The sequence below is a fragment of the Hippoglossus stenolepis genome, chromosome 3 (assembly GCF_022539355.2).
Source record: "Hippoglossus stenolepis isolate QCI-W04-F060 chromosome 3, HSTE1.2, whole genome shotgun sequence".
Lineage (NCBI taxonomy): Eukaryota > Metazoa > Chordata > Actinopteri > Pleuronectiformes > Pleuronectidae > Hippoglossus > Hippoglossus stenolepis.
This window is the reverse complement of record NC_061485.1, coordinates 7,051,360-7,070,614: the sequence shown is the minus strand read 5'-3', so window position 1 is coordinate 7,070,614 and position 19,255 is coordinate 7,051,360. Positions and strand designations below refer to the sequence as shown.

The 19,255-nt window shown below is 43.2% G+C and overlaps 1 protein-coding gene across 3 annotated transcripts in view; it reads left to right on the top strand.

Moving 5' to 3' along the window:
- LOC118104921 (membrane-associated guanylate kinase, WW and PDZ domain-containing protein 3) overlaps positions 1–19,255 on the top strand; it is a 133,803-nt gene that overhangs the window by 1,059 nt on the left and 113,489 nt on the right. The window lies entirely within an intron of this gene.

The following is a 19,255-nucleotide window of genomic DNA, read 5'->3' as shown; positions in this document are numbered from 1 at the left end:
ACACAGAAACCCTCAGGATTGTACACACGCACCCATTAGTGCAGGGAACAGTTCCCATCTCTGACTCCAAGTCTCTCAAGTTAAATGTGCAGAAAATAATGATAAATTGCAGTAAACATAGATTTTTCATTTCATTTTATAACTTGCATTAGTTTTATGTTTTCCCGTGAGGTGCGTGTTGATTAAATCATTACAAAATAGAACAAAAAAAGTGAGTTTAGGTGTCCTGGCACTGTGTCCTCCTCCTAAAGGACGCCCAAGACTTCCACAGCCACGCTCCAACTGTCCCATAACAACTAATTGCCCACCCACTTTTTTTATACAGGGGGATCAAATAGTGATAATGGTAATAATGGCATGTAGCCCAGTAGGAGCCTTCTAGGCTAAGTGCACTTACATGCATAGAAATAAGGCCTAATTACATCCTCCATTATTCAGGCTACTCTTGCTGCCCATTGGCCACAGCCTGCGAGAGTGGTTTCGCTGTGTTGCCTCCTGTTGTCCCATCATTCCGCATCCAGCTCTCAAGAGGATGCTGGCTGCAACTTCCAGACGCTGATAATGAGGTCTAATAGCTGTAATGGCTCGGCGATGCTGCTGCCTGTGCTGCACCGAGGGCTTTAGTGGCACTGGAGTGAAAGTTGTGTGTGTGTGTGTTTATGAGCTTTGGAGATGATTATAGTTTCTTGCCTTTTGTATGCTGGAGCTGGAATCTCTGAACAACAACTGAGACTGTTCAAAAGGTTACATCAGCATCATCAGCAGCAGCAGCAGCAGCAGCAGCAGCTGAGTCCTATAGGACCGCAGGCCAGGATCCCTGAAGATCAGCTGTGTTTGTGCACATGCTTACTTACTTACTGTGTGTGTGTGTGTGTGTGTGTGTGTGTGTGTGTGTGTGTGTGTGTGTGTGTGTGTGTGTGTGTGTGTGTGTGTGTGTGTGTGTGTGTGTGTGTGTGTGTGTGTGGTCATCCCTACTAGTTTACCTCCATTTCTAATCAATATTTTATTGATTTCTTTTTCTTTCTTTTATCAACAAACGAAAAAAGATTGGCCTCCTGAGTCCAGTGCCGATCAGGGTCCAAACACGTGAAGGTGTGTGTGTGTTTCATGCCTCCACACTCCCCCGGAGCTCCTAACACCACGCTCTCTGCCCCACTAACCAAGGATGATTAATAAAGGGCAGGGGGAGTGAGTGAGGGAGGGAGGGAGGGAAACAGAGGGAAACAGAGGGAGAGAGAGAGAGAGAGAGAGATGCATGGGGAGAAAAAAACATCAGCCCTGACTTTGGCTCCAGGCTCGACTCCCACGCGATGCTGTTGTGTTTTTGCTCTTTAAAGCTCACAGGGAGATAATAGGTGGCAAAGATGGCAAAAAATTCCTCAGCACCCTTTTTTCTCCGCTGTCACTCTCAGCAGTCTGGCTCCGATGTCCATGTGCTGCTTCATCAGTCGGATGAAAGGTTGCACCAGCATGGATCAGCTCTTTAATGTAGTGTGTGTGTGCAGGGAGGCCTTACAAAGCCGCCCTCCCTCTGGCATCAGCATACAGATGGGGTTGTTATATTGTATGATTACGTATCCTGCTTGGGTGCACATCTGCGACGTGTGTATACATTCCTGTGTGGTTGCCTCATGTTTAATTCACACCTCTTGCATAATTGAGTTAGTGAGTGGATTTTCGCAGTGGGCCAAGGGGATCAGCTGTTACCAGGAAGCCCGTGATGACGTGACGGCGAGCGTTAGAGGACGTGTCTCTCTCTCAGTCTTCCAGATGTTTCCTCCCCTGTTCCCCACTCCCAAGATCCTCTCGTGTCCGGCCTGTCTTGCCCTCCGGAGCTGGTGCCACGCTGCTGCTGACAGTTGGGGGCGGAGCTTTGGGGGGGAAAAGAGATGCAGAGCGTGCACGGATGCAAAATGCAGAGATGGGGATTCGAGGGGAGGATGGAGATGGAGACAGGATGCAAGATGCAAGTCTCTATGGAGACTATTATCTATCTCAGTCATTGATCGAGAAATGGAATGTGAGCTGAAAGAGTTGCACACAGAGCTACACTCACTTTTCCATAGTTTCATCATATGTTGTCAAGGGGTTGCCAAGACGCCGCTCTCACATGCATGCATACATGCTCGCTCACATCCATACGCTCTCTCTCTGCTTTGAAATGAAGTTCACATTAAGCTCACACCAACACTCAACATTGTACGGTTGAGGTGGATGTGCCCACGGTATCTTTGATTAAGCCTGGAGAAGCCTCTATTTGCAGCTCAGTGCTCGGCGCAGGAGTCTATTTTTTGCTGGTATCCCCGGCTAAGGATCAGAAAAGACGTGTGTTGAGAAGCCGGATGAATGGCATCGCAGAATTCCTTCTCCTGCACAGCTACTTTCTACTGTGCCTCCATTATACAGCACAATATTAAAGCCTGCAATCAATACACACATACAACCTGTAGCCTTTTATTTGCAGCTGAATGGATGATGACTCTGACATCAAATGAATAATTTCACACTGGACGCTGTGTTGTGTGTTTTTACTTGACTGATATTAGGTTCAGTAAATGTGCTGCAAAACAGACGCACACAGCTTCTACATTTGTGTCTTCTGCTAGTAATCCCAGATCTCTGTATCTCGAGAACCTCTCATCTCATCAGCTTCTCACTTTGCATGTGTATCGTTAAGGGCCTAAAGAAGTGCAGGATCCATTTTGGTGCAATGTAATATGTACTATTTTAATAACATTTGAAGAAACGGGGCGACCAGCGGTCTGTAATAGCGGCGTCTGGGACCAATCGATGCAAAAGATGTTGTTGATCACGTTCCTGATTCTGCAGTTCTGTGCGCTGAGTCGAGCGTCGGTGAACTTTTAATTAACAGGTGAACAGCTCTTTGTGCAGGAGCGGGGGTGCAGCGTCAGGGTTCTTGACTGAGTCACTGCAGGTCACTTTTACATTTTCAGAAAGAAAAGCTGCAACCAGCATCACCACAGGTCAAACTAACAGCTCATTCCAAACAGGCAGGTTTAAACAACCTCGACACTAGTAGTTTGAATTGTGGTATAATCACAAACCTGATAATTAAAGTCATGAAGTCAAACAGTTGTCAGCAGATCGTAGGTGTGTTTAAATAAAAATTATATTTAACTTTAACACCGAGAATCCTTTGGGAAACAATTTTTTTTCTATTTAATCTTTATTGATCTTAATGGTTGTTAATTGTTGGTGTTAAAACACATTATCTGCAGATCGTTTCTTTAGGCTAATGAGTTTTAGAGTTTAATTTAGTTCATATTTACCTTTTGAATTTAGAGGTTAAATAACTGAGTTTGAGCAGCATGGAATTCCGCCGTCGATAGCGACTCGTTGCCTCCTCACTTTCAGAGTCACATTCGGATTTACCTGCTTCCGCTCACACACCCGCACATTTCCATTACCTGCTGATCAGGCCAATAGAGAAGAATACATAGTGACATGAGCCCCTAAGCCCCCGTATCAAACGGCAATAGCGAGTGTGGGTTAATCACATTAATGCACCTCTCATATCAGGAAGTGCCTCTCAATGGAATCATCCACTCGACAGGCGATGCTTTGTCACTGCAGTGATTTGCAGTCGGCTGCAAAAAAAAAAAAAACGGGGGATTGAGAGTGAGAATCCAGCAGCCCCGAGAGGCCGGTCAAATAACCAGAGACATCTGTTCTTCTCGCCTCGGAGAAGTTTCTGACAATCTGCTGAGTGAAGGAGGAGAGTCGGAAAATCACAACACAGCAAACTAAAGCTGAACGAGCTCAGTCTTATATCTCCTTTTAAAATAAGCAGGTGCACAGAGTTTATAAATAGAGGTGATTGAGTCCGTTCCCATTGCCTGTAAAGGAGCTGGCCTTTCTGCTTTTTGTTTCCCGCCATGTTTGACATCCCGAACGCGCGGGAAACTCTCACGCCTCGCCGTCTTGCAAAAAACATTAAGTACGCAAATGTTCATAGTCATTTACGTGCCAACGCCCGAAAGTCTGACTCGTGCCAAAACGTTGCACGGAAAAGGTGCAGCGTCAGGGTTTAGGCTGCCAAAATAAAGAAGAAGAATTTAACGTGTTCACCCAGGTGTCATGTTTCCATCACTGCCGATTAAAAACAGGCGTCTTCTGCAGAGTCACTTCAAATGAATGGAGATTGTGTCAATTATCATTTCAGACAAAAGCCGGATATAAGTGAGCATTAGTGGGTTTCAAGTGATTTTAAGTGTTTTCTTAAATTCAGATTGGTTATGTTTTTGTGCTGCGGCTTCATCACTGACGCTAATGATCTGCTATCGGATTATTGACAGTTCGGTGCTTACGTGGCTTCTTTTGCTCGTCTTTGAGATTCTAACTGCACTGTTGCTTAGTATGCGTGTTCCTGTTTGTTGCCTACAGCTGTTCTGATGCTGCTTTCTAGGCCGGTCATCTCTCGGAAGAAGAAAAAGATTCTTTCTGTCACCGGTGTCAACTGGCGCAGATTAAAACGGGCACTTTAAAGAAAATCAACTCTAGGTGAACTCTCGTTGGACTCATTAAAATGCAGGTATCGCAGAATGTAAAGCAGAATCTTGCTGAACCTCTGTTGGACACTTGTAGGAATTATAAGACTGATATTGCATCTGCTGCTTTTCTGCTGCTGTATTTATTGAAACTCCCCAGCTCCTATGGAAGAGCTTATAGTTTTATGCACGTCTCAGCCCATTACTTGCAAATATGTACTGTCTATATGACTGCTGACCATTTTCTAAAGCACGCTGCAGTGTTTGAGCCAAATATGTGTTTTTTCCTCTCTCCTACCTTCCAGGGATCCACTGTTCTCAGTTCATTTCACTACAAAATTAAAACCACTCAGCAGAAACTGTCATTTAGGTGATTCATCAGAGGGGACACCATTTCTGCGGAAGTTATCATTGTGTGGTCCTGCTATTTCCCACTAACAGCTGCACCTCCACACGATGACAATACAACTTTAACAACGACGAGAGCAGACACGATCTCCGCAGGCTGATTTTCATTCTGCTGTTCTGGAATGGCCGTCGACCTGGAAACCACAAATTCAAAAAGTCTGAGAAAATACTGAAGTTTATTATTTGCAGATATGTGCTAAAAAGCTGGAATGGTTGGACAAAACAACTCACTTGGGTCATATTGACCGTGCACTCTTCGTTAGTAGATGAGTTTGTGGAGTTGCCATGGAGACGGAGAGGAAAAGATTAACAAAGTTATCTCTCTGCATCCTTTGGGAGACACGATTGTCTGCAACAAAAGTTTATGTTAATCCATCCGATAAACGTTGAGACGTTTCAAAAGGACAAATGTGATCCTCATTGTTTCACTAGAATCAGTGGATCACCAGTGTTTACATCATTCACCCTGATGAAGGGACCATGGATGTCTGTACAGACGTTTTGTCCATCACACACATCAGTTGAGACATTTCAGCGTGAACCAACGCTGGTGACTGACAGTTATTTCCACCCAGAGAGCCATGCACTAAAATATTGTAAGTGCTTTATCCATTTTTATATCTAATAGCTTTAGATAACATCCATCCTTCCCTCTGAGGGTCACCGGTGGCCTTGAGCGGCTCCATGCTGACACTGAGCGAGAGGCTGGAGAGGTCGTTGGCGTATCACAGGGCCGACATACAAAGATCCGTTAAATAACATCCAGAAGAGGCTCTTGAACTTATCTAAGAGTGACTCGTTTTTTTTTAATATATATATTAAAAAGACAACAGAGCAATTAAAAAGCCATCGGCAGCCTGACTCAGTTAAAAACCGTTCTACAGCTGGTTTCCTGGTTTCCTGTCGTCCCCCAGTGACGACGAGAGCGATTAAAACCAAGTAACAGTTTCGTTTCAGTTCCTGCAGCACATGCAAACTAAATCACAGCAGAGAGTAAAAATAGAAACAAAAACGACCAAACAAACTGGAAGAAATGCAAGTGCGGTTGACCTAGTTCATGAGATGTGGCTGTGGAGAGTTTTCCAAAACACAACTCGATTAGCAAACGTGAAGGACAGGTCAACATGGCAGGGCCCGTAGTCAAAGACGTGTTCATTAATATCCAGTTGAAAATCCATTGAAAGGAACTTGACAGGTCTTGATGAAGAAGCACTCGAGCTCATCTAATAGTTCTTCGAGGTATATGGGACACACAAGGTTGGAACAGCTGCTTTAAAGTGTAATTCCAGCAGCCGATGATTTGAGTCATGACTCTTAACCCTCACCGGTGTTTAAGACGCGTTGGTGCGTCACCACGTCGGGTTTGTTCACGCTTCACGCAGGAAGTCTGTCAAACTCGAAATGCACGACAGCGCTGGAGTATGACAATTAGCAGGAGTGTTGTTCCATCAGTGAATATTCTCAACCTTCTAACCTCACCTCATTAACGTCTTACATCGCTGTCTCCTTCCTCCCCCCCGCTCTCTTCGGGGACGACAGATCCACTGCTCTGCCAATAATGTTTATTAGAGCGAGTTTGATCTTCTATTAAAAATGCAATCTTTATAATGGCTGTTGTGATTTAAAAAGGATTCATTGTACAGCCTTATGTCCCTTGAAGATGAAATTTTAATGTGCCATGAGAAATGTGTGGAGCGTTGGGTTTGATTATTTACATTTTAAAGGGCTTTGTCACATCGAAAAGTCTGAACCAAGCGGATGTGGGTAGTTTTGGTTTCACATTGTAATTAATTGAATACCTATGTGGACTGCGTGTACTAGACAGTGCGTCTGATGTCTGATGTCGGCGTGTTGTCAATTCGACTGTAACCGCTCTTCAGTACAGTAAAATGAAAGAACCAGTTCACTTCATTAACTTAATTGCCGCTGTAATATTCTCATCATATTACTCCCAGTTAAATGAACATCCTGGTTGTTCAAACATCATGTTGCCGGAGGTGAAGACTCCAAACATCCGATGAGTCGCTTCTTTATCTTCTCTCGTTTAATGATGTCACAACTTCCTGCAGTTGGTGCCAAAGTCCCAACTTCCCCCAAACAGATGTTTTCACAATGAAAACAAACTAAAATGTTTGATTTGTTTTTTACTGACAGAGACCACCTCTTTCACACCTGGTGTTCTGGTTTGGACTAAACTGAAAAATCTGAAAGTCCAGACCAAACAATTTAGCTGTAAAAGGAAATATTAAAAGAAACAGAATATCATCGCAAATATCATCAGCAACATCAAGTCATTTCAAATTTCTCATTATTGGCCTTGAGATGCCCTCAAACCTGCAGCTGCAGTCTGTGGATCTGAAGTCTGTTTTCTCTTCCTTTTTTATTTTGGTCTTTTACATCCACTCAACACTTTCTGTATGCGTTTGGCCTTTCTGCTATATCACTCCACAAAGCGTTTTGCTGATGTACAGCTTGTTTGTCCTCTGTGACTCTCATCAAGCATCACCCATATGTGCCGGAGGCAGCTGTCAGGCTCCCAGGGAAGAGCTGCTGTCTTACCTCTCACACACACACACACACACACACACACACACACACACACACACACACACACACACACACACACACACACACACACACACACACACACACAATAACTTAATTTGAAATCCTGACCTAGAATAATATTTTTTTTTTTCTAAAGACCTGCCTGACGGCTGAATATCTAAAAATAAAAATTACATAAACTGCCAGGAAATTTGGGGTTCAGATAAAGGGAGGACATTGATTAATTTCTGGTGGCTCAGGGATTTCCATCATAACACAATTAATGAATGTGGATGAATCAATTTAAATTGAAGTGAATTGTACATTGATGTTGGACGTTTCGCGAACTAGACTTTAATTTGCCATACAGGTTGAGTTGGCTTGAAATTTACGGTAAGGTTAAACAAATAAATGAAGTAAATTGATGCTTGAGATAATTGTTTTCCTTTATAAGAGAAACTATAGAAAATACATATGTTAACTGCAACTAAGAGGATGCACCAATTTAGATGAAATGGTAACGACAAGAAAAAAGAAAATAAGTAGACGTGCAACGAGAAAAACAAAAAGGTGGTCGGACGCCAAAAACAAACAGAAAAACCGTTAACTGTTTCGGACACGTTTCAATCACAATACAGACCCATCATCAGTGTGTTAGTGAGGGTGGAGGAAGAGGAGGAGGAGGAGGAGGAGGAGGCGATGGGTCGGGAAGATGGGCGGAGGTGTAATGCGACTACAAAAAAAAAGTTGCGTAAAGTTCCTCCCAACCCAAGTCCTCAATAATTCATGTGTAGGAGAGGCGAATACTCTGCATCGTGTGTGTGTGTGTGTGTGCGTGTGTGTGTGTGAGAATGCTGCCGTTTGAGTGAAGCGTTGGGCAATCATAAAAAAAAAAAAATCACAACTCCCAGTCTGGCTCTCCATCATTATTCCCACTTAAATCAAATTGGTGCAGCTCTTGTCGCGCACTCCAGCAGCACCTGCTCTGATCACAATGTAAACAGCAGCGCTTGACAAGACGCTTTAGAGTTGGAGCCGAACATTTCACCACTGATGACGAGAGTGTTTGATAATAGCCCGTGTGTTGGATATGAAATGTATGGAAGGATGTTCAGCGATGCAGAGGTGCGAAGAACATCTGGCAGAATTTCTTGCTCCTCTCAGCATTTTCACAAACAACCACTGGAAGAAATTATATATCGATTTTTTTTTTTTTAGATTTTAGATTTTAGATTTAATGATACTCAATATTAATGTCATTTTGAAAACCATGAGAAAACGGGTGATAAAACTTGAGTTGTATCCACATCCTCATCTGAAGGAAATCCTTCATGTCATTTGTTTTATGTGAATACAAAAGAAAAAGAGACATTTTAGAGCCTCTGTCACAGAGCGAGGGAAAAGTGGAAGTAGAATTGTAAACCTTTTGGGCTCGGCAACAAAACACATTTTTTCTTTTTGTCACTGTGAGGTGTTCTGTCACGACTCTGGGAATGTTACGCTGATCAAGTCTGACAGTGGTGGTCACAGGTCACTGTGTGCGTGCGTGCGTGTGTTCACACCAGTACAAGTAAACAAGATCATCTACACCCCATGAAAGGCCATAATGGGAAGCTGCATCTTCTACATGATATAAATACCTCTCTAATTGTATTTTGTATAGTAATATAGTCATGAAGCTGTAAAGCAGACGACAGCATGTGGGTGTTTACAGCAAGTGCAGTTTCCCCTGTGGTTTATACATTTTAATTCAGTTTTCATGAGGAAGATGTGGGATTTGTGACGTGACCTTATCGTTGGACGGGTCTGACTGATGGATTTCATCTCCTGCTGCAGTTAAAGATCCTGTTGTCTTAAATGCCCGTTAGCGCTCATGCTGCGACGTAACGACTAATTATAATCCCGACCCTCTAAATATGTATTTATTATTCATTATTATTTTCATTTTTTCTCGTACACTACAACAATGGAGTCTAATTTGAAATAGGTGGTGGGTTTTGCCTCCGACTGAACAGATGAGGAGTATAATGGATATGGAAGGGGGTTATTTCTGCTGTGACCTGCATCCTATTTGCCCTCATTACCCAGTGTTCCTTGTGCCTGCTGTGTGGAGAATTCAGATTGTCTCTGCTCCTACCTGCTCATCACCATATCTAGATATGCTCCGGTAGGATTTTTCCCTTCTTGATACCGATTACGACACCTGGACTTTGCGTATTGGCCGAGTTCAGATCTGATACCAGCGCATTTATAAAAATAAACTCTAAACATATTTAACAGCTGTATGCGACTAACCCTGTGTGGTGATGTTTGCTATCGTTGTTGTATGGTGTGGCCGGGAATTAATGCAATAGAAAGTCTTTTATCATCTAGTTTGTCATAAATGAAAAAAGAAATGGGATAAATAACAACTACTTCCTGTAAATATCTGTTTAAGCGTAGCCACAGTTTATTAGAATCAAAGATCTTCTAGGTTGTGCCACGCGTAGAAACTGAAATCTTGCATATGGAGCAGGTTGCTGTTTTACTTGACTTTCCAGCCTGAGTATTACCAAAGTGCTGCCTTTTTAAAGTAGCTCTGGCTAACGCTAGTATCTTGCCGTTAACCTTTTAAAGACGTGGTATCTATAGGCTTCATAGATTTGTGTACTCGCCAATGCCCAACTTGGTATCTTTTCCAGATATCTGCCTTATTCGAATCCATTATTCATCACTCTATAGTAAATGTACTTGTCGTGCAGCCCCTGTACCTGGTAGCATCATGAACACAGAGTTAGTCGAATCATTTTTTATCCTGTGGAACGCACACAAACTCCGAATAACTTCAGAACAGGAGCTCAGAAATCCTCAAAAGCTGATGGTATAGTATAATCTAAAAATACAGTTATTTATCCCTGTAGAGTGATTTTTCTTTTCTTTGTTCCTCCTGCCTTGCTCCTCGGGGCATCAGTTACATCCTGTACATGTAACACTGGACTTGGGGGAAAAAGCCATGATGGCGTGGGCCCTCTTTTGGTTGAGCTACTTCAGTGTCTGCGAGCAGATTGGAGGGGACGGCTGGTGAGGAGCTGCCGCTGCCATGTTTATTTTACCAGAGGCACAGCGGCCATACGGTGGCTGCCTGACCTGGCGCTGTCATGAAGGACGTTATCTTTATGCAACAGTGATTGTAACACGCCACCGTCCCTCTGCCGCCCCCCCCCCTCAGCTGTGCCGATTGCACATTTGGCGAGCGTGTCACTCGCCGCTTTCCGATTATCCAGATGTGCATTATCCTCCAACTGGTGTTTATCACTGCAAGATAGGGGCTCAGGTCACCTCTGCACAGCTCACAGGTAATGGGCCTTGACATCTGAATTAGTCCGCTCTTTCAAAGGGTGATTAGCAAAGCAGCTTAGGATTCTGGAGGGATGTTGATAGGCAGACATAAACGGGGCAGGGGGCGTCGGGCCGGTGGGACGCTCTCTCTCTCTCTCTGTGGTTCACGATGGGAGGCTCGCCAGTAACACGGCTCATCATGTGGCGGACACGCTGTGGTTTTTTGCAGACGGCGGAGGATGGGATGGAGCGGGTGACGAGGGCCAGAGCGATTATGTGTGTGCACAAGTGATTTAGCCACTTGGAGTACATCATTTTCATTAGCTGGTGCTGTAGCGTGAACGGCTAACCAAGCTGCTGCCCCCATAAACTTTACGAGGAGCAGAGGTTTTCAAATTTTACACAGAATTTCTTCTTCTCTCCGTGTCCCAGCGTCTTGGCCGTGTGACCGGCCGGCCCCGCTGTCATACGCTTGTCCCCTCCACAGCTCTTTTATTATTCCTGGGCTGTGTGATTCGCTGTGTGCTTGTGGCGGCAGGGGAACGGCCGGCTTTGTAGAATGTTAATAGTGGTGAGCCGCTGCCAAGCTCTCCACTCGCCGCCTGCTGCAGGCGTGTGACTGAATGCCAATGAGACATTAGGGCTGAGGTAGGATGGATCAGGCCGTGCAGGCCAGCGAGGATCTGAGAGGCTGTCGAGCCCTCTACCAGGTGAGCAGCCCACGTCTGCTCCTCGAGAAGCTGCACAGCGAGGGGTGCTCGGTGTCTCAGGGTTATCTCCACGTGTCCTCTCCTGTGCTGCTCCGTCTGGGAGATAATCTCAGTGCTTTTGGTTTGACTTTGTGCCACTTCCGTCTTATATTACGTAATTTGCACTCTCCTCTTTGGGTCAGGTTAGATGATGTCATGCATGAATATTTTTTTATTTTCCAGTGTCCTGCCAGTATCCTAATAGTTATTAGTCTTTTCTGTTGAAAATGCATAAATCTGATGACCTCCTTTAAAGAACTCTGTTTATACTGCAGCTTTTATTCATGTAGCCTATACATTCTTGCAGCACATTACACACAGTGTACAACTGTAAAGGCAAAGGATGACAGGGCTGTGTGTGTGTGTTTTTTTTTTTTCAGTCCTAATTCTGCAGGTCATAGACAACATGGACAGTTAACAACAACACAGGACCTGTTAATAGAAAGCTGAAACATTTTCACCCTTATGTACACACACACACACACACACACACACACACACACACATTAATCCGTCTCTCTCGCAGCGTGCACATGGTTCTCCACATGACGCAGATGCTGCTAACAGTGCGATGGAGTGATGGGTGGATGCAGAAGCCCCAGTCACCCAGTCACTGCCTAATCTGATTACACACGGCTTCACACAGTCGTCCCGCCTGACGAAGGGAGGGCATCGGGGGGAAGGGACAGATGGAAGAGCCGTGGTTGCTAACAGCTGTGGTTAACGCTGTTGTGTAATATACAGTTGTGGCGCTCGGAGGAGGAGAGCATGTGAGAGCATTCCACTGCATTATATCGTAATGGTTATATAATCGCCGGCGCTCTATAGTTTCACAGTTCTGAGGAATTTGTGACATAGAATTCATCCAAATATAGAAATGGCTCGTGCATCTTGTTGTCCTGCAGCTCACAGAGGTCGTTGTGTGTCGTCACTTTTCTCTTAATACCTCAACATTGGCGTTACGGAGCCACGGATTCGCTCATGCAGGAGAGCAAATGGCAATAGCTGCTGTGATTCATAATCCTGACTTCCCTCACAGAGCGCCGATTGAAGTAGGAAGCACGAGACGTGTTTACATCAGTACCCTGCACAGCACACGTTTCACCACTGATTCATTAAATCAGGAAGCCGAGTGGCTCACGCTCGTGCTCCTCGCTCGCTGTTCATTAGGGTTTTCAGCCTCTCCAGCCACCGCCGCCCAAACTGTGACTTCACAGCAGCAACCGGAGCGGAGTGGTGGCAGCTGCTGCTGAAGGAGCGCTCGGATCAGCAGGGTTCCAACCATATACAGGCCATGGTTCCAGCACTCGGAAAACACACTGCATTTCCTGTCTCGTATTAGTTATTAATGTAAAGCATGGTGAGGAAACAACCATCTCACATTATAACAGTTCATATGTACCATAGGCCGCATGTAAAAATGGCCGACATGACTGCTCCCCAAAAGTGAATCCAAAGTGTCTTGACTGCCTCCTGCTGGCTGGCTGCAGTAAACTCATGAACTCTGCCTGCTCCTTGTTAGTGGATGGGACAAAGCACAAAAAGTCAAAATACACATAAAATGCATTTTTCTCAAAGTTGGTATTTTATTAGTTCTCATCACACTGGTGTATATATGTGCAGGTGCTATTTTCTATTAGGTTTGGTTTTAATTTGTTAATTGATGGCTTAAACAACACGATTGACAGCTGAGACTCGTGATTGGTCGAGCATGTGTATCAGCTGGACCTTGACTCTGCAGCTTCACACCTCGATCACTACTGCAGTGACTCGGGCTCCAGATGACGTCACTATGGCGGCACCTATATTCTGGATCTTTTAGCTTAGTGGAGACATGTCATCCATCTTTATTTACAGTCCGTTGTATATACACTTAGGTTGGTAATTACTGTAACTCACCTGACACCTGACATACTGCTCCAGTATCTGCAACACACGTCCAACGTGCCTCTAACCAGAAGGTCGGTGGTTCCATCCCAGTCTTCTCTCATAGAGAAAGTGCTGCACATAGATGCACTGTATGAATGTGTAAATGGCAAACAACTGTAGTGTAAAGTGCTTTGATTGGCCATCAAGACTATCACCTCCTCTCTTTTGCACCGTCCACTTCCACCTGCTGCTACTGCGACCGCTGCTCATGTTTTACACCTTCACACCAGAGGCCTGATTCTCCCGTCCTGCTGTCGGCAGCTCGGAGCCGCAGCGTCTCTTCACAAAAGGGCTTCTGGAGATCGGAGATGCAGGGAAATTACTGCTAAATATCACCAAAGTAAAAATCTCAGCCTTTCTAATAATGCATAAAGTGAGTGGATGTCTGGGCTTTGTTCAGTCACTGTTTTTGTGCTCGGCAGTGTCAGAACATTATTGTTTCGTGGCTGTTTTATTGCTCCCTCGCAGATCTTGTGGGCGATGTCATTGCTGTCTTCTAATTTCTGGTGTTTTGCTGATGTGCAATTAATTTGCATTGATAGTAATAGTGGATTTATTTCTTTTGGTGTCTTATCTTACTTTTCTTTTGTTACTTGCCTTGAATTGTGTTACTTTCATGTTGCTAATTATTACATAGTAATGAGATGGTGATTTTCTTCTATACATGCTTATTAGTGTGAGTGATTTGTTTTAAGGTGCACGTTATGTCTTCCCAGGTTGTTGTTGTGTTTTTTTCTTGTTCAACCTCTTCAGCACCAGAACTAAAAGAAAGAGTTTGTACAACAGTAGTTTAATAAAACTGATTTATTATCTCCTCAATTTTCCTTTTTGGGGTTGAGGTTGTTTCCCTACAGTCTACTTAACATGAAATGTAGAACTGATTAATGTTTCATGTATAAAGCATTCAATCGTTTTTTAATCCTTATTTCCATAACAACATGTTGGCTGTGAGGAAAAGTGCATCAAATATAGGACAAACAAATATAACGAGTATAATAAGAGCTGATGATGGAGAGTTAGAGACGAGCTACAGCTGCATCTAAAGCACAACATCCTCTGATCCTAATCATCATGAGATGTGATAGTTTCGAACATTTCTGTCTTTGAGGATGATGAAAACTTCCCGGGTTGTAACATACCAGCTCAACTGGGAGCTCCCAGTTCACCTAAACATTTTTTTTGTCAAACTAAATTCACAGGATTTTGCAAAACTCTAGTTCTATTCCAAATACTTGTTTATTTATGAAAATATATTTTTAAAATTAAGTTTTGGCCCTCAGAGCTAAATTTCATCATTTTTGCGATTGATTGCATGAGCTTCCGAACTGCTTATTTTTCAATGGGCCGAGTTGATGTTTGTAGTGAAGAAGCCCTCAGGATAATTTGTAGCATCTCTTCATCAAAAAGTTATCGCTGAATGTTTTACAGTGATCAAATTGATCATTTTCATCCAAATGAAGAATATTTGATTGAAGAAAACCTCATTTATGTCTAATTCCATCACATCCAACAGTTTGATCCGATTGAATATAACTTTGGAGATAATGCTGTGACCTTATGGAACACATCTTTGACCTTGTGAATGCAACATCTGACTCACACCTTGAGAGAATTTCTTCAAATTAGTACCAACGTTCAATTTGGACTCAAAGATGAACTGATTAGAATATGGCGTTTGAAAGTCAAAGGTCAAGGTCACGAAGGGCATATGTTCTTGTGAATATAATGTACCAGGATCCCCCATCTGGTACAAACATTAACTGGGACTCAAGGATGACCTGATTTGATTTCAGTTGTCAAAGGTCTTGGTGATGGGTCTGCAACGAAATGTTTTTAGACTGAAACTTCACTGGTTGACGGAGGCAAACAACCACAGGGCATTAATTCTAGTTTCAAGTAAATCCGTGACATGAACGTGGGAGGTCCTCGGTGACTTGATATGAAAGTGACCTTTTCTTACTGCGTTTAAAAAAACATCAGCAACCATGAATCCAGGGACTCAGATCCTGAGCTGCACATTTCTGACTGATTCAGACTCTTATTACGACGGAAGCTTTCCCATAGTGGTGTTTATAGATAATGATGCAAATGGCAATGACTCAGCTTTTTTATGTCCAGGTAGGATGACCGGCCTCAGCGTGCTCGGAACAATGATGAGTCAGGTATTTTACAATTTTTGGAAACTTTAAACAACGGCTGACATCCAGAGGACTTGAGGTGATGTAAACAAATTGCGATAATTAAGCAAAACCGGGTTAACAAACCTACACAGTTTATTTGTGCCTCATAAAAACAGGGAACATAAAAGCAGGAGGCATAAAAGTTTGTTTCCGAGGGAAAAAACTCCTCCATGAGTCTTTTGAAAAAGTTTTTCACGTGGGCGCATTAGAAGAGAGACAGTCATCAATTAAAATCCAGTTTGACACCAGTCTGCCGCTGCCGCTTCCCTTTAGCGAGCTTACACTATGTGGAGGCTTTGAAAATCTGCCGGAATACAAATTCTGTGTTTCATGTGAATTTTCAAACAAAGATCGAGATCATAAAGATGCAGTTGCACTAAATATAAAAACGTCGGCTGCGCATTTGCATCGAGTGACGGCAGACGTGGAGGCGTAGCTCTAAATTAGAACATGTCCGTGTGCTGATAAATGCAGGTGCTGCTGACAGGCTTTTATCCTGCGCCTGAGCTGCAGAGTGGTCAATAGGATTTAACAATAAGATAAAAAACCACTCTCCTCTCTGCAAACTTTTCCTTCCATTGTTCAAGGACCTGCTATTTTATGCACTTTGGTCCGTGTCTGGGATTTCACGCGCGGTGCCTGTGATGTGTTCACAAATTGTGGTTTCATCTCGGAAATTTAGATGCTCATCCGTTCTCTCGCTGTCTCTTTTCTATTCTCTCAGTAATTCTCTGACGTAACGTTGTCTCCTGAAGTCGAGGCCTGTTGTAAGTGTTGCAGACGGAGAGGAGTTCATCTGTCTCACATAACCACTGTGTTTGTTTCAGATCTGAACTTAAGTTTAAAGTCTTCTTGAAACAGCAGCTGCCTGAATGTTGGTTACGTGGCTGAAATGAACAATTATTTTCCCGATCAGTTCGCCTGCCTATTATGTTCTGGATCATTTTCTCTATAAACTGATTAACTGGAGTGATTCTCAGTAGTTAATCTCTTTAAATGCAGTCAAGCTGAACCATATTAAACCCACTCATACATAATCGGTCCCTTTTAAATATGACTTATTTTTCATTAAGATCCTTGAATTATTACCTGCAAATCTGTGAAAATGTCAAATCTCACAATGTTAAAGAAAGTGATAAAAAGAAATTCCGGATCTGAACCAAAGTTTTAATGGATTCTCTCATGGATAATTCCCTAGCTCTTTAAAAAAGAAAAAATGTCATTAAAATCTGGTGGTAATTCAGTTTTTATGTTTTCATAAAATAATTTTTTTTTTTAAAAGTACCTGCTGATTTCCAAACATCTAAACCCATCTTCATTTTATTGCTCTATGCAAGACAAGAAAAGTAGAACATTTTTAAAAAGCTGGAGTTTTTTTCATTTCAGATCAACAAAATTGCTGCTGATTGTGTTTCTGTCCATCAAGCCGAGCACTGTGAGACGGTCATGTGTAACATCTACCATCACCACAGCTTCGTACTGGGGGTTGGGGCTGTGGTTTCGACGCCTCAGGCCGGATGACACGGCGCAGCATCATGATCTCTCCTCTGATTCATTACAGACTGCAGCCGGTTTGTGTTGTGACATGGCCGCTCCTGACCCCCCCCCCCGAGCCCCTGCCTGTCTGCATGGCTGCTTTTATATATCTGCCCGAGCAGCCCTGCCACTGGCGTTCACCCACACATGAACGTACCTGCAAACAAATCCAAAAGGACACGTTCACACACACACATCACACGCACAAAGCTGTTAGGTTAAAGAAGGTGAAGGCAGAGGAGGAGGAGGGGGGGGGCTGTCCATCACTTGGTTTATTTCCCAGGTAATTTGTGTAGGAGGATAGTTTTTACTTTGAAATCAGCATCAAAGTCTGACATTAGACGAATAGCTTTTACCGCGGTGTGTGATTGATGCTCTCTGCAGGTTGACATTTGAACAGTTAATCAAACAGAAAAAAGGATTTCTGTGAGTACACTAATGCAGGGACCAGCGGAGGCGGCGCTCCTGAAAGTTTAATTAAAGATATGGTTGATGAAAATTACATTTTTAGTATTCCTCTGATATTGTGGCACTCATCCTTTCCTGGTTTGGTGCCGTCCTTTTCAATAATGCATAGAGTAACTTGTGAGGATGCCGTATTTTGCACATTATTAAATTAAAGGGGAATAGAATCTGGCATCGCTCGTGAATCATGAATTATGGACTCTCCTCTCTATTATATTTTTTACACTTCATATAATATCCAATTAAAGAACGAGTCAAAACGCTTATATTGTTTCCCCACTGCCGCAGCCTTGCTTGAGGAATCCTGCCATCTGTTGTCTCACAGTATTGTTCTCGTAAATGTTCTTAAAATTACAGCAGTGTTGCCTGCGTCTCCGCTGAGACAATTAATTATACAAACCTTCAAGTGTCTTTAAATACGCAAGTTGTGTTGATGTGTCTGGGGCTGCAAATGTGCACATATTGTATGTCTTAATAATAATAATAATGATAACAATGAAACTTTATTTCTACAAAATACATGGGAATACAAGAAAAATGAATAAAACATGACAAAAACAAATGACATCCATCGAAACCGGTTGAAAATCCGACTTAAGCTGCTTTCAGACACGCACTGAACTCCTGATAATCTCCGGACATTCTCCGGATTGGTTGTATGTGAGAACGCAAGTGAAGGGAAGGCATGAAACGTGGACACATGGGCCTTTCCTTCGGTGTTAAAATGCAAAGTACATTCATCACATTAAATTTGTTTTGCTTCTGGACAGATTCGTGAGAAGACATTTTAACAAAAATCCAACTTTTCTGTAGATAGAAAATCCCATTTTTTTTGGTGCAGCACTGCAGCTATATTTCTGTGTGAGTCAGACGGCCTGGAGAGACCTCTGGCGTTTGAATTTTTAGATTGTATTAACAGTTAAAAAAGGATGCAGGCTTGAAAGAAACAACGCAGCCAAGGAAAATAGTCTGTTTGGCGAGCTCTCTCTCGCACAATGTCCACGGCTCACAGACGCGAACCAAACCAATTTTGTGGCTCTGGCACATAGAGGCAAAAATTGATCTGTGTAAATAGACTTTATTACTGTTGCACTACAGGGGGATGGTGGAGGGAACACAGAGGAATCTATCCATCTGTCAGTCCAAGTGTCCTTTCAGCCGTCCAGCCACACACTGGTTTCCCTGACAGGGATCTCGCTCACCATGACAGACTTATTGACGGGACTGGAGGACGACAGCGACTCAGCCTGGTAAAGCTGGTAAAGCTTACGTTCTGTCAACAGGGTGAACTCACCTTGGAATCCGTGGAATCCAAGCGGCTGAAAACGAGTTGAACCAGTAGCACCTTTGCGGACACGCACGTTGCTGTCGGACCGTCTCGCTCAGGAGAAGATGAGAGATGTGGATTTAATTGCTTTGCTGACCTTTTCAAAAGGGAGTGAGAAAAAGCTATTAATTAATTCCACAGTTGAGCTGGTACAAGTCACAGAAACTGTTGTGTACATGAAGCATCTGTTGTGTTTTCATCTACAAAGCTTTGTTATTATTCTCTACTTTAAACAGAGTTGGTGGATATAAAGACAGTGCTCTTTTAATTCATGTAATAAGTCTACAT